Raw genomic sequence first — 27,169 nt, 5'->3', positions numbered from 1 at the left:
CCATGGGGTCACAAAGAGTCAGACAGGACTGAGCGACTGAACAACAATAAGGGGAGAACCCATGAAAAGATAATGTGCAGGAAATGTGAGGAAATGTGAGGGAAGATCCAGGACTGAGGACGGATGCGCAGATCAGGCTGTAGGCGTGGAAGGCTGGGCTTGGTTGGGGGGGGGGGGGGTTGTCAATGTGGCAAGAAGGGGAAGGACAGGCTGGGTTGGGCCCCAGGTTGTCCTCAGAGAAGTAGGTGTTTCAATTACAGTTTCTTAAATGATAGAACACTCTTAATTTTGGAGCACAAAGTTTAAGCAGATCTTTTGCTATTTTGTCTACCACGTAATTTGTTTTAACCATCTGTCCATCACACACACACACACACACACACACACACACACACACACACACACACACACACACACACACGAGTCTCTGGCAAGTCAATTAGCACTCAATGCATTTGTGAAGGCCATGTTACTTTACGCTGGTCTTGAGCCCCAGCTTCTCAGCTCTGTGATGCTGGGTGAGCAGTTGCTTGATGCCTCAGTTTCTTCACCTGTAAAACTGAAAATGGTACAGAGGGTCTCAGTTTACAACAATGTTAGCGTCAACGGTAACATCTCTCATGTTTCTCCAGGCCAGAGGAAGCCCCTCAGTGGTCCTATTTACTAAGGAGTTTGGGCCAAACAACTTAGTGTGTGTATCCTAACAGCTTGGCATCTGTCTGGCACTCGCAAGTCCTCCAACTTGTCAGAGGCAGGTTGGGTGCTGCCATCCTCGTTTCCTATTCCACATTGAACTTCATGTGCATGCTCAGTTGCTAACTTGGGTTGGACTCTTTGCAACCCCGTAGACTGTAGCCTGTTTTGTCCATGGGATTTTCCAGGCAAGAATACTGGAGTGGGTTGCCATTTCCTTCTCCAAATCTTCATGTGATACTTGCTTTTCGTCACAGAACCCCTGAAAACCCAGCTTTACCTAGATATGACATCATGGAATATAGAAAATGCAGAGTGATCTAACATTGAAATGGTTATCTATCTCAGCTTGCAGTCTGCCTGGTGTCAACAGATAGTACAGTGTTTCCTTTAGAAAGTTAAAATATCTCTTGACACCGCTGTGAGGTGCCCAGAGGTGCCTTGGTGCAGAGTTTGGGAACTATAGTGGTACTTACCTCTCGTGGTTTCCTGAAGGTTAAATGCAATGTTTGATACAAATGTTCAAGGCTGTTTCCTGTCCTCTGTGCTTAGTAACCATTGGGCTCCCTGCTTGGACACATGTGGAAATGCCTCTCTCACTATAGTGGTGAAGCCACTAATCTTGAGGATGCCTAGGGAGAGGGAATGGCAGTGGAAGAATATAGTATTTCTAAATATACATGTGTGTTAAAGATAAATACAGATGTTTGATCATTTCCCCAATATCTCTAGAAGTCTATATATTCAAGATGGCCTCTAACCTTTTTGTTTTGTTTCTAATCTTTCTCACTGGGAAAATGAGTGAGGTCCTGCTGGTTTGCCTTAATTCTGGAGTGTTAGCAGCGGGGAGCGTTGAGTTGAGGCCTGAGTTGAGGCTGGCGATTCAGACAGGGACCAAATGATGAGGGGCCTCCAAGGACCTGATAGGGCCTTAGGATTTTACTCATGATGAAGTTGTAAAAAAATTGAATTCATTTTATTAAAGTGCAATTTACATGTCATGAAGCACACCCATTTTAAGTGTGCTGTTGGGTGAATTTTGACAAGTTTGTGCCTCCATTCACCCACCCTCCCCCACCATCAAGATACAGAAGGTCTCCACCACCCAGAAAGTTCCTAGTGTCCTTCATCAGTCCAGCTTTTCCTTCCAACCCCAGCCCCAGGCAACCACTGATCTGCTTTGTCATTATAGATTAGTTTCGCCTGTTCTAGAATTTCTCGTAAATGGAATTATCCAGCACGTAATCTCTGTGTCTGGCTTCTCTCAACGTCATGTTTTTGAAGTTGATCCCCGTGGCTGTGTGTTGTCAGTAGCACCTTCCTTTTTATTGCTGAGTAGTATTCCAAGACATGAACATGCATACTGTCTTTATCTTGTTCTTCTGTTGAGGGACATTTGGTTTGTTTCCAGCCTGGAGCCGTTAAGAGATAGTATTTTTATGAACCTTTGTGTGTGGCGATTTGTTCTCATGTCTCTGAAGTAAATATCTAGGGGTGGAACCCCTGGGTGGTATGGTCATTGTGTGTCCAGCTCTGTAGGAAACCGACTGTGTTGAGCAGGGGTGTGACCCGGTACCCATGGGCATCTCCCTGGCCTGGCCCGTGCCCACACCAGCTGAGCGAGGAGTGTTTTTAGCAGGACACTTAGCACCCTGGGGGCTTCAGAGCCCTCAGTCTCCCATCACCCAGCGAGTTGGGGGCAGAGGACCTCAGGCCTGCGGAAAAGGAGCCAGATTTGGAGCCAGGCTCTTTCTTACCCACCCGGATGAGCGGCTCCGGCGCTGCTGCTGCCTCCGGCAGGCCCAACCCCGGCCCTGCCCCCTCCCGAGGCGGAGGCGAGCATCCCCCTCCCGCCGCGAGGAGCGCTGTGCAGTCCCTCAGCTCGCCGGCAGGGGCGCTAGAGACCGAGCCTCGGGCCGGCCGCCCCGGCGGGCCAGGCCGAAGCATGAGCCTTGCCTTGCGCTGCCCGGTCTGTCTGGGCGGCAGACAGCGAGCCGCCGTCGCCTTTTCCACCTGACATCCCCCCGGGCCGCCGCAGGAGTGACCCTGAGCTGTTCCTGGTCCCTGCTGTCCACCTTCCGTCATCCCTGTCACGGTGACCTTCTCCCACACCGGGCCTGGACACTCAAACTCCGCGCGTGTTACTTTTAGGTTGGCACGAAGGTCGTTACTGACCTCCTCACTGCCCATGAGTTTGTACATTATGCACACGGTGACAGCTCTGCATTCACTTTCCCACTTCCCAGCATCTATTAAAAAGGACAGCGTTGAGCAACGGTGCCGTCATCTGAGCCACCAGCGTCAAGGGCAGGCATGTGCCGAGGCGGGGCCGGGGGTGGGATCCTGGACAGCCCTGGGGTCACCACATTGCCCACAACAGCAGGGCAGGCTGGGGAGTGGTCCCCACACCCACAGCTCCAGTGAACGCCGTCCCCTCACCCCTGTTTCTCACGTGGGACGCCGGGCCTGAAAGGCCAACCTCCAGGACAGCTGTGTTCCCCTCTCCATGGGGGCGCTCTCTCTGACCTCCCGGGGCCTCGCCTCTTGCCTCTCTCCGCCGTCTGCCCTGTAATGTGATCGCCTTCTTAGGGAGCCTTCAAATGAAACAGTTCTTAGAATTGTCGAAAGCTCTGTTGGAAAGCAGAAAAGGCTATTTCATGGGAAGATGATGACCTTATTAACTATAATTAGGCAATTCACAGAGGTTTCCAATATAGTCCAGCATCTTGCCTTGTTGAAATGGGGGGGGAGAATTCTATGGTAATGTCTTTGGGGCTGTAATAGTCTTTAACACATTAACAGTTTAATTTCTTCAAGAAGGTTTGGCAGCCTGGTGTTTTCATTTAGCAAGCCGAGGTGGAGTTTTACAGTCATCCACACGAATATAATACTTATAATTGTGAGCACGTCATTTCAGACCCTGACATCCAGAGTGGTTTTTTTTTTTTTTAATAGCTGGAGAAGATCTCAGGTAAAGAGGTGGAGCCCCCCATCTAACTTGGCACGCCAAGGCAAACTGGGTCACGTCTGCTGCCGAGGCCTTGTGTCTGGAACCAGGGAGGTCGACGCTCAGAAACTCTTCCTGCACCCAGTTCTCAGGGAACGTGCACGTCTGAAGTTAGGGGGAAACTTTTTTTGCTGAGGAATTTCAAGTATGCGAGCCTTTGCCCTGAACTTCCTCCCGAGCTCTTCTTATCAGATGGCCCTGTGCCCTGGGGTTCCATGAGGATATCCCTGGGCAGGGGGGCAGCACCCACTGAATCCCATGAGAGCCTCCCTCATCTGACTGTGTTGCCCGGACCTCTGATGGCCCCTGGTGACCTGGGGCTGCCACCTTCTGGGCCAGCCGGCTGTTCCTACCTCCACACTCCCCCTCGACCCCCCTGCACCCCGCTTATGGCGTCAGGCCCTGGCTGTTCCCCTTCTTCTCACTTCCTTCTGCTGCCTTGGCGGTCACTGCCCACAGCAAATAACCTGGGTTTTGTGTTTTCCCTTTCCCCTGTGAACAGTTTTGCTACAGTTCTGTAGGCATTATTCATATATCATTTTGGATCCTGTTCCTAAAGCTTAATGTCTCTCCCTATTTTTATAGCCTTCAGAATAGTCATCTTCTTTCATGTGGTTGCACCACAATTTACTAGATTGTGTCCCTATTGCTGAACATTGAGGTTTGTTCCAGCAGGTTTTTTGTTGTTGTTTTATAGGCATGGCTGCAATGATCATCTTTATGTACATAATATTTAGCTTCTGTGTAGTTATTTTCTTAGGCTTGATTGCTAGGGCTGGAATTACTAGCCAAGACTCAGATCAACTTAAAGAAAAATGTAAACATTTTCCTACGATGGTAACGTGTGTGTGTGTGTTAGTTGCTCAGTCGTGTCTGACTCTTTGCGACCCCACAAACTGTAGCCCACCGGGCTCCTCTGTCCATGGGATTCTCCAGGCAAACATACTGAAGTGGGCTGCCATTCTCTTCTCCAGGGGGTCGTCCTGACCCAGGAATTGAACCCGGGTCTCCTGCATTGCAGGCAGATTCTTTACCATCTGAGCCAAATTTGGAAAATAGGAAAAGGGAAGAAAAGGCAAATAAAGATGACCAGTCGTCCCCTTACATGGAGTTCGCACTGTGTCGACTAGGAGTGCCCTGGACTGCAAGTCATAGGAAGCCCCCTGGTGAAGACGTGTGACTCGGGACAAACATTCGAGGGGGTTCCCTGGCTGGTTCCCTGGAGACGCCTCCTGTTCTCTTCTGCCCACGGTCCTCGGTGGCCTGGCCTCTGTCCGCACCCCCATCCCTTGTCCTCCGCTCAGGTTTCCCACATGGCAGCTTCCTGCGGGCCTGGCCGCAGGCTTGCCTGCCACTTCCATGGGAGGAGTCTTTGACTTCCGCCTGCTTCTACTGCTCAGACAGGCTGTCTCCTGCATTTGGGCTGTTATTACAATGAGACATTTGCCGCTTTTTCCTGCACATCTCGCCTTTGCAGCTGTCTGTGTTGGTGACATACCGTTTGGCCACAGCTGAAATCTTCACCGCGTCCAGGTGGAGGAGGGGGCGCCGTGCGCCTCAGGCCTGGGAAGGGGCTCATCTTCCGGTTTGGCGGGCTGGTCTTGCATCCCGTGTCTTGAGGCCTGCCGGGCCCCTTGGGGGAGCAGGTCTCCTTTGCTCTCTGCTTGGCTCCCGAGCACCAGAGGCGGGCCGCACCCCTCCCGGGGCCTATCGGTTCCTCCAGTTGATCTGGCCAAAGGGAGTCTGTTGAGCACCCGCTGTGTGCAGTGGTGATCGCTAGCACAAGACTTGCCTCGGGGAGCTCCTGGGAGAGGGGAGGAATCAGGCAGAGAGGCCATCACCCGGTTATCACCGGGTAAACCAGGCCAAGTGTGGAAATGAGCACTTTGTGACCCGCTCCCTTCTCCAGAGAATTAATAAAAGACCCACACGAACCCCGCCCCCACCAGGTTTAACTGTTACTGACATTTTGCAATGTTTGCGTTGGGTCCCTCTTTTTATTTTGTAAAGAGTAAATTATTACTGAGGGCTTCCCTGTGGCTCAGCGATAAAGAGTCTGTCTGCCAATGCAAGAGGCACAGGTTTGATCCCTGGGTCAGGAAGATCCCCGAAGAAGGAAATGGCAACCCCCTCCTGTATCCTTGCCTGGAGAATCCCATGGTCGGAGGAGCCTGGCTGGCCGCAGCAAAGGGTCAGACACAGCTGAGTGACCAAACAGCAAGTGTTACTGACGTAGCCGAAGCCCAGCCTCCCTCTCCTGAGGTTGGTGGGTTCGCTTTTGAACCTTACTACATGTATTTATCCATAAACCGTATGTAATATTGGCTTTGTGCTTTAAAGATTTAGAGAACTGTGACCACACTCTTTATCCTTTTGTAATTTGTGAAGCATTTAAAATATTATGTTTTTGCAGTTTTTCCATACACATGCACACACAGACACACACACACACACACACACACATCTATGTGTTTGTCTAGATTATTCACTTTTAACTGCTGTGTAGTATTCCACCAGATGAAATAAACTAGAGTTTGTTTTTTCATTTTCCCTACTCATGGAAGGTTTCCTCTCTTTATCTCTCAGCAAACAGTATTTCTGTGAACCTATTGCAGTCATCCACTCCTGTGTAATAATGCACCTCCAAACTTAGTAGCCTTAAAACAGTAACATTCATTTTGCTTATGAATCTGTACTTTGGGCCAGGCTCACTGGGGAGAGCTCCTCTCTCCTCTGCTAGGTGTCGTGTGGGGTGACACCCTCTGAGGGCTGTTCACTCATGCGCCCGAGGATGGCCCCTGGCTGCCCTGCCGGGCCCCTGATGTACTGGCCCCTGGAGCACCACGCGTGACTGCCCCAGATGGGCTCGGCTTCCTTGCAACGTGGCGTCGGGTTCTGTCCACCAAAGAGCCAGGCCCAAACCAGGTGGCTTTTATGACTTTGCCTCGGAAGTCAGACACAGTTTGCTGCCCGCTGTTTGCTGCCTTTTGTTCACCAGAAGCAAGTCACCAGGACTGGCTCCTGTTCAGGGGGATTAGGCTTCCTCTTTAATGGGGCTTCCCAGATAGCTCAGATGGTAAAGAATCTGCCTGCAATGCAGGAGTGAAAGAAAGTGAAAGTGAAGTCGCTTCAGTCGTGTCCGACTCTTTGGGCCTCCATGGGCTGTAGCCTGCTAGGCTCCTCCATCCACGGGATTTCCCAGGCAAGAATACTGGAGCGGTTTGCCATTTCCTTCTCCAGGGGATCTTTCCAACCCAGGAATCGAACCTGGGTTTCCCACACTGTGGGCACGTTCTTTACTGTCTGAGCCTCCAGGGAAGCTGGTGCAGTACGGGAGACCCGGCTTCAGTCCCTGGATCGGGAAGACCCCCTGGAGAAGGGGATGGCAGCCCACTGCAGTGTTCTGGCCTGGAGAGTTCCAGGGACAGAGGAGCCTGACGGGCTACAGTCCATGGCGTTGCAAAGAGCCGGCCATGACTGAGCAGCTAACATGTTCACTTTTAATGGGACAAGCGTCCCAGTGTTTAGAGCTGTTTCACAGCCAACGGTCTTAGCTGTTCTTCTGTGCACCTGGGAGAAGTTCTCGGGCCCCAGGTGTGCTGACGGGCCTCGGTGTGCGTCCCCTTTAAGCCACCCCGACATGGCCGGTCTGCTGACCTGGGTGTTTGTTCTCCTGACGCCACCGCAGTACTTGAGAATTCCATTTCTTCACACCCTCTCCAACTCTTGGTGCTGGGGATTTTGATTTTTGCCCCTCTGGTGGGTGTGAAATAAGATCTGGTTGTTTTAATTTGCCTGTCCAGGGGTGAGGCCGAGCCCCACGCTGCCCCCTGGGAAGTGTCGTATTCCCTTTCCCAGCTGGTTGCCCTAAAGAAGACAGAAACGTCTAAGTGCTATTTTTTTTGGCTTATGATGTCAGTTTTTCAAAAGGGAAGTGGTGAGTATCCCACAGAGTTTATTGCAAACTATTATGAAGACCTTGGAGTTATTATTGGTATGACTCACTTATGAAAAAAATATGATTTCAGTAACTGCAGGCTGTATTTGTAATGTGATGGATTTTCATTTAATCTCTCACCTCTCTATAATTTGCCCAATTTAAAAATGCCCCGAAGCTTGCTTTCTCCTTGTCTGGGAGTCCTGTTCTTGCTATGTGTTATCACAATAATAGTAATAAGAAATGATGCCAATACGTGTCTGTCTTCGAGTCTTGCTGTCTCCTCGGTCATTTAATTACTTCTGGTACCGTTTCTCCCCCCCCACCCCCCACCCTTGTCTCTTGCTAGAGCAGCGTGTGCAGGAAGCTTCCGGGGAGAAGGCCTCCTGGGACCGGGTGCTGTTGGAGTTGGCAGGCCCCAGGTTAGGAGGCTTACCGGGACCCCCGGGCTGGGTTGGAAGACTCCCTGGGACCCCTGGGCTGGGTTGGGGTCATCCCCAGGCTGCCTGGCACCTCACCCCTCAATCACACCTTGCTTAACAGCTCTGGGAGCTTACAGACGGCATCCATCACCTCCAGAAAGCCTGACACCTGGGAGCATTCACCAGTTACTCACTGAACCAAGTAATTCTGAATGCTCGATTATTGTAATGATCAGTCCAACCTACTGGCTTCTCACAAGAATGTCTGGAAAAACAGCCACATCTGAATCACAAGTTTTAAAATGAATTCATAAGCCTTCCTTAAAAAGTGAACTTCTGGCTACTTTTTAATTAATCAGGTTCCGGCTGAACACTCTGTCCGCGGCTAGCCAGGGCACATGGTCTTCCCTGCCTCTGTCCTGAGGGGCGCAACGCTGCTTTTTATCTGTGTTCAGAACCAGGGCCTCTGTGCTGGACGGGAGACCTCACCTGTGCGCCGAGCGCCACCCAGGTCCTCCGCGTCCACACCAGGGCCCCTGCTGAGCGGTGCGCGCTGCCTCCCGAAGCTTCTAGACGGGGTGCCTGTAGCGTGACGGGGTGCCTGCAGCATGTCCTCCTGCGCCACGGGTGCCTTGCCATCCAGACGCTGCGGCGGGGGGCTCCTGTCCTGGCCCGGCGCCACGCTGGTCCTGGGGAGGTCACTGACGGGTGTCACTTCCCAGAACAGGGCGAATAGCCCGGCCTGTCAATGCCGGTGTCCCCGGGCTCGCCCCATACCAACCAAGTGTGTGTGTAGATGAAGAATCCATTGTCTGTTTTTTTCAGGGGGAAGAGGCTTTGGGGTGGTTCATTTGCACCTTCATGGAGCCGCTGGGTCATCCGAGGCTATTTGGCAAGGCCTCCTAGGCTGGTGGGGTGGGGGCCTCCAGGCCCAGGCACTCCCAAGACCACCCCACTTCTGGGGAGCCGAGTTTCAGAGCCCGTGGAGTTTTCACGCCACATTCTAGGTGCCGGCAAGAGTCTAACAAGGGCAGGGCCTTAGCTCTGTTTCCGTGACAGGTTTGTTCACAGCCTAACAGTTTGCATCTCGCCGAAGCAAATACGGGTGCCTGCAATCCTAATTACACCGAGACCTCATTTGTTTAAGGAGTGCTAGCGGGGCGTGTCCTTAGTTATTGGGGACCTACCACTGATGCCAGGGCTTCCTTATTTGATGACCCTGGTGAGCCTTGCCTGTGCTTTGTCAAGGGTCCCAACCTCCTGTGGGTCTCGAAGGCGCCCCTTCTCCCCCCACTCCCATCCTACACCCAGGAGCCTGGAACCCAGGCTCTGGGATAGCCCTCCTACCTGGGGTCTCATTCCCTAGTCCGTGAGATTGGGGGTTGGGTCTTGGTCACCTCGTCTGTGAGATTGGGGGTTGGTCTCGGTCCCCTAGTCCGTGAGATTGGGGGTTGGTCTCGGTTGCCCTAGTCCGTGAGATTGGGGGTTGGTCTCGGTCCCCTAGTCCTTGAGATTGGGGGTTGGTCTTGGTCCCCTAGTCCGTGAGGTTAAGGGTTGGGTCTTGGTCCCCTAGTCCGTGAGATTCGGGGTTGGGTCTCGGTTCCCTAGTCTGTGAGATTGGGGGTTGGGCTGATCCCGGGTCCCTCCTAGCAGCAGCTGACGCTGTCACCACCTGGAGTGCACCTATGAGGGATCAGGCTCTGCCAGGCACCTCGCAGGGACACAGCAAGAGTTGACTCGTGTCATCGTGCTGGTGGGGAAACTGAGGCCCAGCGGGGCACCGCCTCGCCCGCACACCTGCCCCTCCTGCCTGTGCTCCCCAGGGACTGACCCTCACCCTCTGCTTGGTGGTTGGGCAGATATACACGTGTTGCCGGGGGGTGCACAGCTAAAACTGGGGAGACCAGGATTTGGACTCACATCGGCCAGGTTCCAGAACTCCCCACCCTCTCTGTCCTCTTGTGTTGATGATTCGAGGCTTGATGGGGGAATGGTACCAGAGCTGAAACCTGGCTCGTGTATTTCACGGTAACTGTCCCTGGCAGCCCGGCTCGCCTCTCTGAAACCCATTAGGAAGTGCTGTCACAAACCGGCGACGCTGAGATCACCCGTATTGACGCGCACTCGGCAGGCTGTATGAAGGCCTTGGCAGGTTTTTGTTTTAAAAAGACTTCTCGAAAATGACAGGCTTCATTTCAGGGGTCTTTGTTAATCTAACATTGTTCCCCGGCTGAAATGTGCGGACTGTTTACTAAAGCTGTTGCCAGTAATGAGCCCAGGGCAGAATTAAAACAATTTCAGCTTCCTTTCGGCCCGGCGTGCAGCCTGGGGGGAAGGAACGTTCAACACGAGCCCAGGGCTGTTGAATGGGGCCCGGGTTCGACCTCGAGCTTGCTTGGGGCCTGGGCTGACATGTCCACCCCAAAGTGGATCGGTATCAACACAAAGCAGGTCCCGGTTATTCTCCGCACGGTGTCACCTCGCGTACGCGTTCCAGGGGCTTCGCATGGGGTGGTTTAAAAAAATTAATAGACAGGCCTTTATTTCTCTCTCTGTGAGCCAGTACTGGGAATTAATTTTTTCTGGCCCACTAACTCTTGTGGTTAAAAGTACAAATTAAGCTTTCTGGGAGAATCCATCACAAAATTATTGAAAAGTCAGTGTGGGGAAGATATTGGGTTATGTCTATAGGGTTATTGTTTCTGCAATTACACTTTGCTTTGCCTTTCTTCTCCCCGTGCTTGGGGAAATCAACTCGAGAATGGTCTTCCAACTTGGAAGACTTATTGGCTATTTTTCCCCAAATGGGATTGCCCTTCTAGAGAACAGTGGGCATCTATTTGACAACAAGTTATAAATTTGTGCTCCAAGTTCTTTGAAGAAAGCATGAATCTTAGACAATGGCGCTCTGGTGCGATATTTCAGGCGGGCGTGTGGGGCTGTCAGAAGCCAATAAAGTCCTCAGGCGCGGGCGTGGACCCAGGCAGCGTTTGTCAAGCGCCGTGCGTAGACTCTGCGCGGGATTAGGCAGTGGCATCATAGTGAGTTCCTTAGCAGTTCTCATTCTGCAACCTCCCTAAGTGTACACATCCTGCACACTGGGATGTGTGCCCCAAAAGCCCATCCTAGACCGTGATCGCCTGAGCCCCAGCCGTCTGGCGGGCAGCCTGGTCCACACTGTCTGTCGTCCACACTCACAGCATCTTTCCAGTTACTGGGACCCACTAGGTGCCAGGCATGGGGCTAGGCAGTTGCACACGCAGAATAGGGGGTGCACCCTGCCCCTAGAGTAGCGTTCCTTGCCAGCTGGGCCCCGTTTCTCCACGGCAGCTGCTGAACTTGTGGACAGAGGGGCTCCCACGTCCTTGATGACTCGAGTCTTGCTTCAAACCCCGCAGAGACTCCTGTCCGAAGAGAGTCCTGATTGCTTCCAGTGCCCCTGGGGCCTCCTGGGCCTCCCCTTTCCCCTGCATGGCTTCACCGAGTAATTCCCGCTTGTCTTTTCCCCAGGATCCCCCCACCCACTTCCTACTGAGAGGGGCGCCCCCCTCCCAGTGTGTTCCTATCCCCCCCCAGTCTCCTCCCTCACCGCCCTTGTTTGTCACCTCCCGGACGGCGTCCCCTTAGTTAACTGCGGGGCAGGGGCGCGGGTCCAGCTTATGGTGGCACCCCTGGTGTGCGCACGCGGCGGGTATCGTGCATTAGGCGCTTTGTCAGTGTTGAGGAGCGATGCCTGGTGCCCCGGGTGATGGCCGGCTGCTGTCAGTGTGCTAGCGGGGGCCGCGAGGCCGGAGCCGGAGGTGGCGTGAGGGTGAAGGATGCTCACCGGGTCCCGGTCATCACTTCCTTTATTAAACTGGCCCTATCACTTGACATCCTTCACCACCGAGGGAAAAATAGCCTGTTTCTGAGGACAAGTTCAGGGGTGTCGGGGCTGCGGCTGCTGGGGAGAAAAATGACTCCTGGCAAGAGTGCCGGGCGGGTGGGCGGGTGGGGCTGCCATTAGGAGGCTCGGACCAGCCTCCTTTCCCTGCCTGCCCGGCGGGGCCCTGAGGCCAGAGGGCAGGGGCTGCAGCCCTCACCTCCTGGCTCTGGGTCCACAGCTCCTTCCTGCTGCTTCTCTGGGGAGGAGAGGGCACTGAGCAGGCAGCGAGGTAGGGCCTGTGGGCGGGAATGGGCTTCCTTGCCTTGATGGCCAGCTGGTGCTTGTGGGGACTCTGCTGACCACTGCCCCCCGACCTGGGTGGGAAGCGTCTCTTGTTCCTTCCCCAGCCTGGTTCCCTGGGGAGTGCCCCCCAAGGCCACTTCTCCCTCCCGAGGAAACCCCTAATGTGTGCCCCTGCTATGAGGTTGGAGGCTGTGCTGTGGGACCGTGGATGCCAGCTAGACCCCCCCAGACAGATGGCAAGGGTGGCCTGGGCGGTAGGGTCCAGGGGCAGAAGGCCGGGACCACTGGGCTCCAGCATGGTGGGGGGGTGGCCAGCGTGAGGTCCTCACCGGCCCCTCTGGGCTGCATCCCCTCACCTGTGGAGGGGGCGGTGCCTGCCCTCTAGCCCTCGGTTCTGCGCCTGTCCCGGTGAGCAGATGCCTCCCCATGGCTGTTTCCTCTGCAGCACCCAGCCTGCAGCTGCCCACAGGAGTAGATCCCTCACTTCCTCTTTAATCCAGTGGATATATGTATATATATATATATATTTTTAATCTGACACCCCTTTCGGAAGTACTGCACCTTAGTTTTTATTCTACTTTGTAAGTTTAATTTAACTGCACATTTATATTTAAAATCTCATATGTATTAATTTCATAATCTTGGTTTGTTTGTCTTCTCGCCTTTCATGAAGCAGTTTTATCGAGCTTTCTCTCGCGCCTCTGGCGCCCGAGTCATCGCCATCCCCCGGGCCACTCTGAGTCATCTAATAGAGTTTTCCAGAGCGTGTCAGCTTCACTTCCACCTAAATCGTTTCAGATCCTGCACTTATTGAATCAGTGAGTGATGCTGTCACTGGAAACTTCTTACCAAGCTGCAGGTACTCTTTTGTGAAACTTTAGGACATTTTGTTTTTCTGTTTGGCACTTTGTATTTTTTGTCCTCAGGCTTTGATCTGGGCTGCAGAGCGGGCCACCCGCCCCCCCCCCCCCCCCCCCCCCCCGCCCCTGCTGCTGCTGCTGAACACCCTCTGTTCTCCCAGACGTGGTCCACCCACCTTCTAGAACTCTTGACTGTCAGCTTGTCACCAGCTCCTGCTCTCCTTGGGGACCACGGAGGTGTGGGGGCAGGGTAGCACAGCAGTGGGAAGGGGGCCTTGCATGCTCCCATTGCTTGGGGCTCACAGGAGACCGACCTACCAGCATGCGAGCGGGACCCAGAGTGGAAGGAAAGAGTTGGAGCCATCCCCCGGGGTCTCAGGGGCTCCAGGGGTTCATATACAAGCCTGTCCTCTTGTAGGAGAATCCACTGTTTATCTGTCAAGATGCCTATTATAAACAAGGCCCCAGTGGCCTGGGGGAGGCCTTCACGGTCCTACACATCCAGCTTCTCGGAGCCTCAAAAAATGAGGGATTCAACCCAGTGATGTATGTGAAATGCCACGTCTTAGTCTGCCAGGGCTGCGGTGACAGCATACCACGGACTGGGTGGCTCACACAACAGAGATTTGTGTTCTCACTGTTCTGGAGGTGGGAAGTCCAAGAGCAAGGTGCTGAGGGTCGGTGTCGGGGGAGGGTTCTCCCTTGGGATGGCCGTCTTCCTGCTGTATGCTCACGTGCCTCCTTCTACTGTGTTGAAAGAGCGCAAGCACGCTCTCTCGTGTTTCTTACGAGGACACAAATGCTATCAGGTCGGAGCCCCACTGTTAGGACCCCATGTAACCTTTTTTTTTGGCCATGCTATGCAGCATGCGGGATCTTAATTCCCCTGCCAGGGATTGAACCTGTGCCCCCTGCATTGGGACTTCAGAGATTTAACCACTGGACTGCCAGGGACATCCCTGACCCCACTTAATCGTACTGACTTCCTTAGAAGCCCTGTCTCCAAACACAGCAACCCTGGGGGTTGAGGCTTCAACATATGAATCTGGGGGATGCAATTCCGTCTGTCAGAGCACATTGCCTGACACATGGTGGGGGCTGCTCCGTGAACACTCATTGCCTTTGAATCTGGAAGGTCTTAGGTGGGATGGAATTGGTCCCAAAGGCTCTCGCCAAACCCTGAAGGCCGTGAGGCCCCGGGAAGTGGTGTGTGTTCGCAGGAGGGCACATTGTGACCATCGGCCAGTGTCGGGTGTGAGGCAGAAGGGGAGGGCCAGCCCCAGATTCCCAGTCTCTGATGTCCTGGCCTCTTGGAGAAGTGGAAGAGCTGCCGCGTCAGGCCAAGGTGAGGGGAGGATGCTAATGGGGCCACGTATTGTGAAACCCAAATTCTTAGTGTCTTTGCTCATCGTAATAGCGTATTTTTGAGTAATTAGCTCCAGGAGTGCAAGGAGTTTGACAGTTTCATGACCAGCATGTACAGTGCCCGGCACAAGTAGTTACTCCCTGAAAGGGTGTTGACTTAATTGAGAGGGTTGGAGGGTCCTTATGACGCATGCAATGCTGCCTGCACTGGCAGCCTCCGCCGAGCCTGGAGGGCCGCCGTCCCCGCTGGTAGGTGAGGACACAGAGGCGCCGGGGGGACCGGTGCCCTGTGTCGGTGCGCCAGTGCGGGGGTCCGGGCCCTGCTGAGCGCGGGGAGGGACAGTTCTGGGAGCACCAGGCTGTGTGGGTTTGCACAGATCGGGCTCGCTCCTCGGGCCCCCTATCTGGCAGGCACCTTTCTGGCAGGCGGGGAGGGGCCTAGGAGATGCCCGCTCTGAAGTGCCCCAGGCCTCAGCCTGCAGGAGGAAGCCGCTGGCCTCCCTTCTGGCCTGCTTTGGGTCTCCACGGCTGGGGTTTCCGGAGTGAGCGAGTGAGGGAGTCGATGGAAGGACAGGTGAACCAGCCTCACAGGCTTAAATCAAGGCTGTTTGGCTCAGCTGGTTGACCTGTTACTCCTTTTGGCCCCTGCCATTCATTCTGAGGTGCATTCTTCTTTTATTAGCATAGCTAAGTAATGCGTGACATTAAAATATTGACGGGGATTGATTTGGATATCTGTATCTTTGAAGCTTCAATTAATAAAACAACTTTCAGTAAGACTAGTGTCTTTAGAACATTTAGACTTAATTATGTTTTCTAAAGGATTTTTAAATTTTTTCTGGAATCATATAACTGCCTGGCAAGGTACTTCAATTCCCTAGTTAACTGAAAGAAATTGGTTTTTCGTTTGGTTTTGTTTAATACGAATTAAAAGTAATACACATTTGATAAAAGCAGTTAAAGGATTATTTATTAAAGTCTCCCTCTTTATGTATTGGGGGAAAAAAACATCCGTAAAAGCTGAATTAATGTTGAGGATGATATGAGAGCCTCTGACAGCTGGAGAGCTATTTGGCCTGGAGAAAGCATATTTCTGTTTAGAACCTCCTCTGTGACTCTCCCCCCAGGATGAGTGCTTCTCTTCTTTGAGTTTATTCTTTTGCAGTAGATCTGTTACCCCACGTGCATCTCAATTTCAGCATCCATGAGTTGTGAATTATGACAGTGTTCGAAATGGGAAAGCTGAGGAGAATTCAGGTTTTTTATTCTCATCTCACTCAGGTGAGGATGCCTGCCAGAGGTAGCAATTTGAAAAGAAAGGAAAGAAAGGGAGGAAATGAAAAGGAAAGTATCTTTAGAAACACCAACTGTAAAGAAGACGTAATAAGTGGATATTACCCCAGTTGTAAGAGTCAACTCCTCTCTTTAGTTATTTTCAGAAAGTGTACTGTCATAGCGCCAAAGTCTCCCCCAGGCATAGCCTGCCAAGAGACCTTGCAAATAACTCCACCAAATTTTACCAGGCTACAAAAAGGAAAAAAAAAATATCTTTTCTCCTTTCTCTTTCCTTTTTTAAAAGTTTTGACATAATTTCAGCCTTACAGAAAAAGGTGTGAGAGTAGTACAAAAATTTTCCAGATACCCTTTACCCAGATTCCCCAAATGTTAGTGCCGTTTTATAGTCTCTCTATTTCTGTCTTGATATATAGATGTATATGCACAGTGGGCTTCCCTGTAAAGAAGCTGTAAAGAATCCGCCTGCCAATGCAGGAGATGAGGGTTTGATCCCTGGGTCGGGAAGATCCCCTGGAGAAGGAAATGGCAACCCACTCCAGTGTTCTTGCCTGGAGAATCCCATGGACAGAGGAGCCTGGAGGACTATGATCCATGGGGTCAAAAAAGAGTCAGATACGACTTGGCAACTAAACAGCAACAACAACAACACCTATATGCATTCTTACACACATCCTTAGGCACTTTTTTTTCCTGAACCACTTAAGAGTTAAGTTACAGATTGATGGTCCTTTCCCCTTAAATACTTCAGTGTAGATTTCTTAAAAACAACAAATTCTCTTCCATAACCGCAGTGCATTTATCAAAATCAAGAAAACACTATTGAAACAGCATTATTATCTAATCTCTTATAATGTACCTCGTGGAGATTTTTTCCAGCAGTGTCCTAATGATGTCTTTTATAGAAGAAGAAACTTCCAGATCATGTGATACCTTCCTTGACATGTCTCCTCAGTCCCCTTTAGTTTAGAACAGTTCCTGTATTTCATGACATTCACGTATTTGAAGAGTGCAAGCCAGGTATTTTGTAAGACTGTCCTGCATTTTGGGTGTGTCTGCTGCTTCCTCGTGGTTAGATTCAGGCTGTGGACTTTGTGGCAGGAATGTCCCACGGGAGCTGTTGTATCCTTCCTGGTGCCCCGTATCGGGAGGCACATGCTGTCAGTTCTGTGTTGGAGATCCTGACTTTGATGGTTTGGTTAGGGAGAGGCCTGCCAGATTTCTGCAGTGTCGTTATGATTTTACCTTTCGTCACGCAAAAGTATTGTGTAGAGAGACACCCTGAGACGGCGCGAATAGCCTGTTATTCCTCAAACTTCTGTCCACCAGTTTTAATGTCCATTGATGTTTCCTCTGACAGAGGATCAGACGGTTGGATAGCATCACCAACTTGATGGACATGAGTTTGAGCAAGTTCTGGGAGTTGATGATGGACAGGGAAGCCTGGTGTGCTGCAGTCCATTGGGTCTCAAAAAGTCAGACACAACTGAGCGACTGAACTGGCGTTTCCTCCGATTATCCATTCCTATGATGATGGTTGGAAAATGATGATTTCTGATCCTATCATTTCCTCCTATTATAAAGAGCCCTGCCCATAAGTCTGTTTATATCAGTGTGGATTCGCGGACTCTTAGTTTAATAAATTCTAATCCGTTTTTATCATCTGACCGGTGGAAGCTCCTTCGAGCTGGCTCCCGTGTCCATTTGAGACGTTTCCACCATTCTTTGAATACCTGCTTATTTTCTGGCACAGCAGCATATCTCAGGCTCATCTTGCTCTGTCTTTGCCCTGTCTCCAAGGAGCTGTTGACAAAGGACCTCTAAGGACCTCTCCCTTCTGTCAGTGGAGAAAGGTGTCTAGAAGGCAACATTTGGGTTTTAAGTGTGCTCACTAATGCTGGGCTGTCAGTGCTTCTCAGAAGACAGATCAGTAGATTTATACATGCGTATACCCATATGTATACCTCTACCTACTCCTACTGTTAAACCCACGAGTTCACGTGGATTTCTCTAAACCCCACCCAGTACTGTGAAGTTCATTCTGCCTTTTTCCATTTCCATACTTGCAGCTCCCTTCTCCAGAATGTGAAACTTGGCTCCTATTTTCACAACATATTTATATACTTGCCAATTTCTAGAATGTCAAAACATCATTTCAGAATTGTTAACCTCTGTTAAGAAAAAACAAAACAAAACCCTGCTAATTAGAATTCATTATTAGAGTTCTTTTTTTCTTTTGCCTGTAGCCTGAGGGCACATTGTCCGAACTTTGAGATGTTCCTTGCGCCAGGTTCTTTCTCACCGTCCCTCTCAAGTGTGGTTTTGCGGTTTGTTTGAAATACCGTTTGGTGCACTTGCTTTTCCTTGTGTTCTACCCACCCCCCCCCACCCCCCCCCACCCCCCCCCGCCCTGCCTGTCTTCCCTCTTTCCTTTGGTGTAAACCACTAACGTGTGTACAAAAGCCAAATCAAGAGAGAAAAGTTCTGTCTAGAGAAGCATCTCCCCACCCCAGCTCCCCTCTTCCCAGCCCTGGCCTTAGGTGACCGGTCTCTCTGCAGGTGTGCATGCTCAGTTGTGTCCGACTCTCATGCCTCCATGGTCTGTAGCCCACCAGGCTCCTATGTCCACGGTCTGCAGCCCACCAGGCTCCTGTGTCCGTGGAATTCTCCAGGCAGGAATACTGGAGTGGGCAGCCGTGCCCCTCTCCAGGGGATCTTCCTGACCCAGGGATCGAACCTGTGTCTCTTGTGTCTCCTACACTGCAGGCTCAGTTTACCACTGAGCCACCTGGGAAGCCGCATCCCTGGGTGTCATGTAAAAAGATCCCGGAGCAGGGAGGGGTAACCCAGGAGAAACTGTTGATGTTCCACTTACAGCTACTTTTCACATTATCTTTCTGAAACTTCTGTTTGTGTGTGTATGTTTTATCATGTGTCTAATGGACAGGGAGGCCTGGCGTGCTGCAATTCATGGGGTCGCAAAGAATCGGACACTGAACTGAGCTGAACTGATTATATGGGTAGAAAAGTATTTATGTATTCTAAAGTTGTGTGCTCAAAAAAAAGTTTTTTTTTTAAAATTAAAGTGATAGTGATATGTAATCAAAATAGTTTGGAGGCTTCTGAAAGAGTTGCTCTCTAAGCTAGAGTGGGCCTTTGGTCCAGAGGTGACTCTTGTGACCCCACCTGCCCCCGCCACATGGGATGAGCAGCTGGGAGTTCACGGATTGATTTGCTCACTGGCTGGGCAGTGAGGTTAATGCAATGAGCAGGAGTGCATTGCCCACACCTCATCCAGAGGCTTCCAGCCCTTCAAAGAAGAACATGGGGCCCTGGGTCACCCCAGAGAGGCTCTTGAGTGAGATTTGGTGGCTGGACTTCCAGGGAGAAACAAGAGACAGTGCAGAAGATGCCTGTGAGCCTTCAGCTGAAGGAGGGCCTGGAGGAGGGGGGACTGTGGCTGTGGATGGAGCTCACACTGCATAGATCTTGCATCTCTGGGGGTCTCAGGAGGCTTCTCTGTACCACCAGCCCCAGGGCAAGCTCTTCTCAGACAAGTGCAGATGCTCAGAGCCCAGACTTGGGTATCACACTTCCCGACTCTTCTGCTGGCTGGCCACGTGAGCTTGAGATGTGGAGTCTGAGTGTGTAACTTTCTGTCTCTCCTCTCATCCTTTTTAACCCTCTCATCAATGTACCATGTTTTCCATAGGGGATCTTGGGGCTCAGAGAGGTGAAATGCTCGTGGAGGGTCACGCGGCAAGTTGGAGACTGAGGCTCGGCTGGAACGTGGGGCTCATTGCCGAGTCTGGGCTCCGCTTTCCACCGCGGACTGCGTGCTTTTCTTACTTAGACTTCTGCACTTGAGAGAGGGGTTCTGTTTGCTTTAATGTTACTCTAATGCTTTTTTGGAATCCATTTCCTTTGTTTATTTTATAGCAGTATAATTTGCAGTGAAATAGTTTTACACTGAGCTTACATGTTTTAATGGTGTTTTAATGGCATCTTAATGGTGTCTCCATGGATTTGCCAACCGATACTTTTGTCATCCTAACTTCCCCGCGTGACGATCGGCACCTTGAGGCAGTGTGGCCATGAACTGTGGCCTGAGCTCCCTTCCAGGCCCACTGGGCAGCCTCTGTGTTGGGCATCCACTGTCTCAGGGCAAGGGGGCCTTTTTCCCCAAGGAGAGGAAAAGGGAACATCGGTCCCCCACGTGACGGGGTTTCACTTTGCCACGTGGTTGGCTTGCTCCTGAGGTTGTTTCCCACTTACGAGTGTCTGACCAGGAATCACCCGTGCAGAAGAGGAAGTCCTGGTCCCTGCCCCCAGCCCCTGCGGCTATGGAGGGCGCGCACCCACCATGGAACCGGGACGCTGGCCCTGGAGGGTGTCGGCTTGCCTGGGTGCTTTGCTTTCGGTTGTCCCCGCGCCACCTCATATGCTGAAGCATCTGTTCTGCTTTTCTGTTTTGGAAAATGTGACACAACAGTTCAAGTCTTGCCTAGTGAAGCACAGAAGGCCCTTTAGGGCTGGGCTGGGCCTCAGCCATTTGGGTCTTCCCCAGTGCTTGGCAAGGGCAGGAGCCGGAGCAGGGGCCCAGCGCCTGCTCACTGAACAAATGAATGAATGAAGGCTTGATTCATGTGAATGCAGGCTGACGACCACGGTAAGAAAGGAGGAGGTGAAACTCAACCCTGGGACTCTGTCCAGGACTAGCATGGTGGTTGGCCCTGCTCCTGGCGCAACACCCGGCTGCAGAGAGTGGGTCTCCTCCGTTTCTACCGCCGTCCAATCTCAGCCCCGCTTTCTCCTTGGCTTCCGCAGGACCCACCTCCACGGAAACATCCAGCGCCCGTTGCGGGTTTGCTGCGCCTATGGTGTCAGCACCCAGTACGTGGTACTCATGCGCTAGGAAAAGCCACCCAGAGCTGGGCCGGTACCCCAGCTCTGGCGCCTGCAGGCTGCGTGGGCTTGAATGAGGCGGCTGCTGGCTCTGGCACCTGGGTTCCCTTATCTCCGAGTTGGGAGAATGTGTCCCCGTCTGCAGAGAGCTCTGGTAGGGATGTGGGATGCTGTGTGCAGCACGTAGACACCTGGTCATTAGTTGCTACTGTCCTGATTGCGATCGCTCTTACCGTTCCACCCCCAAGGCAATCGTCTGCTGCCCCTGCTTGCCCGCTGTCCCCGCTGCGTGGCCACCCACAGCCCTGGTGTGTTAACCCCTCCCGCAGTGGGAGAAGGGAGATGCTGTCGTCAGTGTATACATCTGCAGAGCTGCTCCGAATCCCAAGCCGACCACTGAAGCCCGAAGGGGGCTTCCAGGGCTCGGCCATCCCACCCTCCCCCGCCTTCTCTTTCTCTTTTCTTCTGATGCACCATTGTTTTCTCAAAAGGAAAAGAAGTGGTTGGAGTCAGGGAGAGAAATCCCCAGGGCCCTGTTTCAAATGATTGTCCCATTTCTAAACTTGAGTTAATAAGAATAAACAAAGTACTAGGTGGATTTGCACAGAAGAATATTATTCTGACGATTATGTAAATATTTATGCATTCTGGCTTTCTCATTTTGTTACTGGTGTCTAATTTCTGAGTCTCATAATGAAGTGTAATTTGGAGAAGCTTTGCAGAGTCAGGCACAGCAGTGAAATAATTTGATTTGTTCAGTAAACTTGGTTTCAGTTATTCCTTTTCATCAGTTCTTTTAGACCACCTTCATGTTCTTTGTGATTTGACAGCCGCTTTTAGCCCGATGAAGATATGACTCTTAAACATTGCCAGGAATTCAGAAGCGGTTTATAATATTGTTGCTTAATAAGAAAATGCATTCATCTGCAGGATATAAAATTTATGGGCTTCAAATGGATTTGAGTTTGTAGTTTTAGCCCTCTGCGCTCCTGCCATTCTCGAGGCTATGAGTAGGGTTTTTTAATTAAGTCAAATTGAATTGAATGAGCTTTTATTGAGCGCCCACTCCCTGCCAGACACAGTCTCCTTAACCCGTGCACCGCCTGAATGGTGGTGAGGGGGAGCCAGCCAGCCCAGGGAGGCCCAGCGAGGTGGTGCCCTGAGCTCAGGCATCCAGCGGGTCAGTCGGGTGGGATTTGGAATTAGGGCTGAGGCTTATGCTCTTTCATCCCCAGCTGATTACAGGCAGAACTGATTAGGAAGAAGAGACAGGTTGAGTGGCTTTGCATATGTTATCTCCTTTAATCTCTTTTAATCTTCTCAACCAGCCCTTGAAGTTCAAGTTTGTTTCATTTCCCTTACTTTACATCTGAGGGAACTCAGGCGTTGCTGAGCCTGGTCACAGAGCTGGAGAGATGGAGCCGGGGGTTTGAACTCGGAGTCCTCTGGGTCCAAGGCCATCATTCTTTCTACAACTCCTGGTGCAGGGGGTGGAGGTGGGGAGTGTGCGATTGGGGCTGGGAGGAGTGTGCATTTCTGCCACCGCACGACTGACCGCCTGCTGGTGGATGTGGCCCGGCGCGTAGTGACTAAGGCGCCCTCCTGTAAACCGCGGCGAGGGGTGGTGCGGAGGTGGGGCTGGTCTTCAGTTTCCTGGGCACTTTCTAACTCTGAGCCCGAGCCAGGCCTCCTCTCTGACCATCACTCTTCCTGCCGGTGAGTGAGTGGGCATCTGAAACTTCCTGGTTTTTTTTTTTTTTGTAGGATTACCTATGCTATGTGGGAGGCACCTGGTAGTGTCTGTCACGCGGCGGGCCCTGCACTGAGGAGCCCTGCCCTCTGGAGACCTGCTCGTTGCCACGGCCGAGAAGCCGAGAAGTTGCCTCAGCCCCCGCGCTCCTGTGCGTCTCGGAGCTGACTGCCAGCGGAGCTGGGTGACTCATGTGGGGGCATTTTGTGTGGCATTGTGCAGCTCAGCCTGGCGCAGCACACCACACCCACAGCAGGTAGTCAAGAGCCACTAGTGTTTATGAAGGGGATAAAATTGCCCGAATGGAGGGAAGCCATCAAAATAAGAGCCTTCGCCTGTCTCATGGAAGTTAACTTGCAAACCTAATGACTGCTGGGCTGTCGAGAAAGTGTCATCTGGATGTCTCACTGGAGACAGAACTCTCCAGAAGGGCAGTCGGGAAGCCCCTGATCGCCTCGTGGGGGCGGGGGAACACATTTTACATGACAGTGAGTTGGAGAAATTAGCAGTGGTCTCTGAGGAGCCCCCGTTCCCCGTTCAGCTTAACCCTTTGAGTCGCAACAGCTTTAAAATAAATCCAGGAAATAGCTGTATATATTCTTTTTGCTCCTCATGTTTTCTCTGCAAATAAAAGCGATCTTGAATGTCTGAGATTCTGGTGACAGAAATGCCTTTCCTTTGTGAAGTACGTTGCTGGGGCTGGGAACAGAACCAGCACAGCATATTCTGTGCTGTGGGGGACGGGTGGGGGGTGGCGAGGCCAAGAGGTTCATCCAAGCCCCTCTTCTGGTCGGGGCTGGGGGAACAAGTGGATCCCTGACTTTGGGCCCGAGGCCAGGTTTACGTCAAGGGGAGGATCCATTGTTTAAAAACAAATGTACGTAGCAGTCCCCGAACAGTCATTTTCAAGTCATTCTCTGATAAAGATAGAAGGCTTAATTTAGGCAAATTTAATGGTTTCAGAGCATTTGGCGTAGTCCTGGGGTAGAAAGCAATGTTTTCCTTATTCCGTTTCAACCTGACTTCATTCCTATGTTTGTATGTTAAGTGTCAGTTTATACCAGGGGAGCGTTTTCCTCTTGGATGCGTTTGCACCTGACAATTTGTGCAGGAATTCCTTGATTGCAAAATAGCTGCTCTCAAAAAAATGCAGACAGGCAGCCGTACTCAGGAGCCCCTCGGCCACGGGCAGTGGGCTGCTGCCAGACACCTGGGTTTGAGCCCCACTTGGGGCTTGCAGCTCAGTCCTGTCTCCGCTGCCCTTTGCTGGCTGATAGAAGGGTGGTAGGGTGGGACCCCGCATAAGGTTATGGGGGCCGTGGAGACTGGCCAGTGTGATACAGGGTAAGCTCTCGGGGGCAGGGGACCACACTGGGCACTGAAGGATGCAGGGATGGAAGGACAGGCCCCAGCCCGTCGAGGTGGGAGAAGCTCATGTGTCCGGGGCTACACCCTGCCCAACTTTCCAGGCGGCCTCCAACTTCTGGGGTATTTAGAGGCTCACTTCTTGTTTCTGTTCCTTTTTCTTATTTTGGGCGAGCTGGAGCAATTCTCCGATCAGATTATTTGGATGATGTATATTACCACTGATTATTTACGAAGGGCCAGGCCAGGAGGGAGGTAAGCAACTCGATTAATTTGTCAGTGAGGCAGCTGGAGGGACATGTGACACACAGACCAGGCTGTCATCTGACCAGAGCTTATCTGCGCCGGGATTGTTCCCCCAGGGTGACCATGATGACAAATGTAATTGACATTTTTTTTATTAACCCTGAAATGATTAAAGAGGCCGCTGCCGAGTGTGTGTCAAAGTGCCTGGTCCCCTGGCCTTCTGAGTGAGGCCTCCACGTTGGACGTGATGAGCAGCCTCGTGTTTACTTCCTGCTCATCGATTCCATCAAGCAAGGCCCACCGAGCTCTGCCTGAGTTGGTCTTGAAAGCAGGCCCGGGAGCCCAGGTGCTGCTTCCTGGCTCAGGTTCTCAGAGTGTTCTGACACCAGTGTTGTGATGGACACTCAGAACGCGCTCTGTTCATTGAGCGTCAGGCGTTAGCTGGGCCCCTGCTTCACGGTGGGTCCCGAGATGTGCAGAGCGGCAGGTTGGGGGCCCCTCCCCTCGAAGGAGCGGTCCCTGCAGAGGGGGAATGGGTAGACATCCACGGGAGCAATTGTGTGGCCCAGGTGCTGGGAGCAGGACCGGGGCTGCCCTCACGGCCAGGGGGGAGGGACGGTGGCACAGGGCTGATGCGGGTCTCAAAGGGAGGGCGTCCCCTCGCCAGGCAGAAGGCCCTCACCTCGGGGGCCTTCCAGGCGGAGGTGGAAGCAGTGTGAGGGCACGTGGAAGGGGGTGAGTTGGAGGGGGCAGTGAATGGCGTGCAGGAGCATCCCCCGGGGCGGCTCGGTGCGGCCCTGCAGGTGGGCTGGGGGCTCAGTGGAGACCCACATGGGCTTGCTGCTGCCTCACCTGCCGCCGAAGTCATGAAGCTCTCTGCTCAGTTCCCTCACCTGCAATACAGAAGCAGTCGTCATGGCCTCACACCCATCAATGCTGCCATGACGATGAAGTGGCCCTGGGAGTAAAGCTCTCGACCCACTGGTCCTGGGCAGGGCACCAGGCAGTGGGCATCCCCTGGGGCAGGGCTTGTGGGGGTGCAGAGTCCCCCTTCTACGGTGCCAAGTGCTGGGCAGAAGCTGCCACCCTGGCTTCCCATCTCAGATCCGAGAAGCCTCCTCTTGAGAGGGTCAGGCAGTGGTGCAGGATCATATGCCGCTGTGCAGGGGCTGGGAGGGGGCAGGGGCCTCCTCTAAGAGGAGCGAGCTTGTGTAGCAAGGGGGTTAGGAAGTGGCCGCCTCACAGAGAGAACAGGACAGTCACAGTGCCCCTCAGTGGAGTGATGCATCGGACGTTTCCCCAGCACCCCTCTGCCGGGGGTACACAGGTTCACTCAGTTACTGAGCAGTATTTACCAGGCACCTACTTCATTCTGTCTGAGCCACATGGGCTTTCCAAGTGGTGCTCGTGGTGAAGTCAAAGTCTAAGTGTTAGTCGCTCAGTTGTGTCCGACTCTTTGCGACCCCATGGACTGTAGCCCGCCAGGCTCTTCTGTCCATGGGATTCTTCAGGCAAGAATACTGGAGTGAGTAGCCATTCCCTTCTCCAGGGAATCTTTCCGACCCAAGGATTGAACCCAAGTCTCCCACATTGCAGGCAGATTCTTTACTGTCTCAGCCACCAGTGGTAAAGAAAAGAACTCATCTGCCAATGCAGGAGACATAAGAAATGTGGATTTGATCTCTGGGATGGGAAGATCCCCTGGAGGAGGGCATGCAGCCCACTCCAGTATTCTTGTCTGGAGAATCCCATGGACATAGGAGCCTGGTGGGGGTTACAGTCATAGGGTCACGCAGAGTCAGACGTGAGTGAGTGGCTTAGTACGATGCACTGTGTTCCAGGCATTCTGTGAGATCCAGAGTACCCTGGTGGGTACGCGGTGGGGAAGGAAGGAAAGAAAAGGAAATGGTGACATGTCTAGCAGTGGAGATAATTGCCATTTCAGTCTTGAAGTGGTGAGTCTGTGTCATTGAAGTTTTGTATATTGGCCCCCCACCGACCCCCACTGAACCACCCTCCCCTCTTTGCTGCCCCCACAGCACAGACTTAGAAGGAGATTTACCCCTTGTGACTTAGACCTGTTGCTTGGGAGCCTTTCCCATCAGTTTAATCTCTTCTGCCTTTTAATCCTGCGGCTGGCGGGATGTTGCAGGGGCAGTAATTTAATAAAAGTATGCAGTTTGTAAAGCAGCTGCTATTCTGTGTACTAAGCACATTTGCCAACCTTTTCAGGGAAACCTCCAAGCTGTTCTTGGAACTTGGCGATACTGCAGGGAAAAAAAAAAGTTATATTTAATAACATTTCATCCTTTGGGTTCTGCAGCTAATAGTAGCCTAAATGGGAGCCGTGTCTGAAAGCCATTTCTTCATGTGATTCAGAGAACCAGGACGCTGCAATTACCCCGCGTACGAGATTTATGAAAACATTAATGCCTAACAAGAAGCAAACATCTCAATAAGTTATTTAATTTGAAGTTGCAGGCCTGGCGGCTGGTTCCTAACTCAGCCCTGCTGTCAGCCCACAGGCACTGGCTCGCTCGCTGGCTCAGAGGCGGGGTGGGGAGCAGGGCGAAGCAGAGCTGGGTTAGAATCCCGTTTTCCTGACTCGGGAACCCACCCCTGCGAGGGCAGCCTCGTTAGGTCTGTAACATGCGGCAGCCACATGATCTGCTGGTCAAGAGACACACATTTAGCCAAATTCACGTGCTACACGCCTTCCCTTTCTTTATTTCTCTTCTCCCCCCGAACTGACGTAAAAAGGAGAGTCACACACAAGCAGATGTCAGAACGACTGCGTGCTCTGCCTCATCAACTGGAAGAGCCACCAGTTGAATTACTCCCGACACCATCTCTGCAGATGGCAGATGTGGGGCGGGAGCCCGGGGTGGGGGCCATCTATTTTCCTGTGTCCGGTGATAGCTGAAGCCTTAATTCAAAAACAAATTAAGTCCTTCAGCTGTCACTTGATTGTTCCCTCAGATCTTTGGGGATACATATCATTGCTCCTGCCTGGGATCTCGTCTCCTTTCTCTCGAAGCTTCCCACCACCTTTTTTTTTTTTTTTTCTCTTTGCCCAGAACTCAACATTTTCTTTTTTTTTTTTTTTTGATAAAAGCATGCATTATTTAGAGCCTGTCGCTTCCTGAAGTTCTTTAATT

The 27,169-nt window shown here is 52.1% G+C and overlaps 1 protein-coding gene and 1 long non-coding RNA gene across 5 annotated transcripts in view; both read left to right on the top strand.

The window, feature by feature from the left end:
• Positions 1-27,169, top strand: part of WDR25 (WD repeat domain 25) — a 137,393-nt gene that overhangs the window by 32,722 nt on the left and 77,502 nt on the right. The window lies entirely within an intron of this gene.
• On the top strand, positions 18,863-23,051 carry LOC110150552 (uncharacterized). The gene is made up of 2 exons (XR_011491749.1): positions 18,863-20,414; positions 22,415-23,051. It is a non-coding gene; the product is annotated as an uncharacterized lncRNA (long non-coding RNA).

The sequence above is a fragment of the Odocoileus virginianus genome, chromosome 16 (genome assembly GCF_023699985.2).
Source record: "Odocoileus virginianus isolate 20LAN1187 ecotype Illinois chromosome 16, Ovbor_1.2, whole genome shotgun sequence".
NCBI classification, from domain to species: Eukaryota; Metazoa; Chordata; class Mammalia; order Artiodactyla; family Cervidae; genus Odocoileus; species Odocoileus virginianus.
The sequence above is the reverse complement of the archived record's forward strand: the minus strand, read 5'-3'. Positions and strand labels throughout refer to the sequence as shown.